This window comes from Corvus brachyrhynchos, unplaced genomic scaffold (genome assembly GCF_000691975.1).
Source record: "Corvus brachyrhynchos isolate BGI_N302 unplaced genomic scaffold, ASM69197v1 scaffold18, whole genome shotgun sequence".
In the NCBI taxonomy this organism is placed as follows: Eukaryota; Metazoa; Chordata; class Aves; order Passeriformes; family Corvidae; genus Corvus; species Corvus brachyrhynchos.
This window is the reverse complement of record NW_008246064.1, coordinates 1,683,622-1,685,221: the sequence shown is the minus strand read 5'-3', so window position 1 is coordinate 1,685,221 and position 1,600 is coordinate 1,683,622. Positions and strand designations below refer to the sequence as shown.

Here is a 1,600-nt window from a genome sequence, read left to right as displayed (position 1 = left end):
CCTGCTGATAGGGTGAGAAAAGTACCTCTTGTTTGGCTCACTCTGAGAAATTGAGGAAAGATAAAATCCAGTAGATGCAATTTTGGAAAACCAGGGTTATATTTGGAGTGTGTAGCTGAATTTGATACCTGTGTGGTCCAAACATAATAAAGTGTAGCAAAACAGTTCACACTACTTGGAAAATAACTTGAAACAGTTTGTGTTTGGCTCCCAAGGTTTTTTCCAAAAAGTTAACCAGCTGAATTGGAAGATTTACCTTTGAAGCAATAAACACTTGAAATCAATGATTATTTTAATAAACTTTGCTAGCAGGAGCCCTTATTTCAGTATAGCATGGATATTCCTACCCTGAGTTTTTACCACTTAATTTGAATCAAATATTAGTTCTTCTTCAGCTGGAAAATTGTTAAGGAGTTCAAAAACAAAAGAAAAAAATTTTATCTTTTAATTTGAAGACAGAGTTCTGAAATTGAATTATTTCTGGTCATTTTGCCTTCTGGTTTCTCTAATTGGTACAGCTCATTAGCTGCAGAGAGCACTTTATCAAATTTCTAAACGGCTCAGATTTTATATAGGCAGCACTTGCTGTATGTAATGTACATATTTCTTTCACCACTTACTCTAATTCTTTAAAAAATAAGTTCAAAGCCTGCTAACAAATAATACTTTATCAAATTACTGTTTTATAAATAATAGGCAAATGTAATCCCAGCAGTTTTTACTTTAGCCTGGAGTTGAGGTGTCTGTGCAGGCTCATTTCTTGGTTAAAGCCAACTGAGGACTCTGAGTAGGTTTGTGAGCAGCTTTTGCCTACTTGACTGGCTCTTCTTAGCAGTTTTTGTTTATTTATTTTAGTTTACTGTTCAAATATTATGGTTAGTCACAGAGAGCTTGTTCCCTCATCAGATAACTTAACCTTTACATCAGGGAAATGAAGCTGAAGAAAGCATTGGAAATTCTCTTTCTGCACTGAAGGTGGATCATTTCAGAGAAGAGGTGTCTAAATCTGGGGAACTTAGTAGCATCTCAGATGCTTTTTTTATCTGTGTTATATCAGCATATACCTCAGCTCCAAGTTTAAAATGAGATTTTTTTTCTTTGTGAGGGATGAGGCAAGAGAAAGATTTGTAGGTTCTAATCATACATACTTTTATTAATTTTTTTATTAGCAGCTGTTCTTTCATGCATTTTTGACCAAGGTGTGAAAATGTGTTTGATCTTTCTCTGGCACATTTAATTGCCTGTTTGTCAGTGGGAAATATAACCTTTCAGTGATAATGGTATTCATGCAGTTGCAGTAAAATGCAGACAGTAACCCAGCAGATGGATACACAGTGTGGGGTTTGTGTCTCAGGAGCAGACGGCAGCATTTTCTGTGGCTGGATGGAACTGGGTAAGCAGTGCTCCAGGTTTTATGGAGGAGAGAGCCCTTCTCTTATAAACAGAATCTGTAATCTTTGGATGTTCAATATGTGCATTTCAATTTGTAGGAGTTGAAGGGCAGAAAATGACCAGGCTGGATGGGGCATGGAGTAACCTGATCTAGTGGAAGGTGTCCCTGTGCATGGAACTGGATGATTTAAGGTCCCTTCCAGCAGGA

The 1,600-nt window shown here is 36.9% G+C and overlaps 1 protein-coding gene across 6 annotated transcripts in view; it reads left to right on the top strand.

The window, feature by feature from the left end:
- NKTR (natural killer cell triggering receptor) overlaps positions 1-1,600 on the top strand; it is a 38,538-nt gene that overhangs the window by 4,363 nt on the left and 32,575 nt on the right. The window lies entirely within an intron of this gene.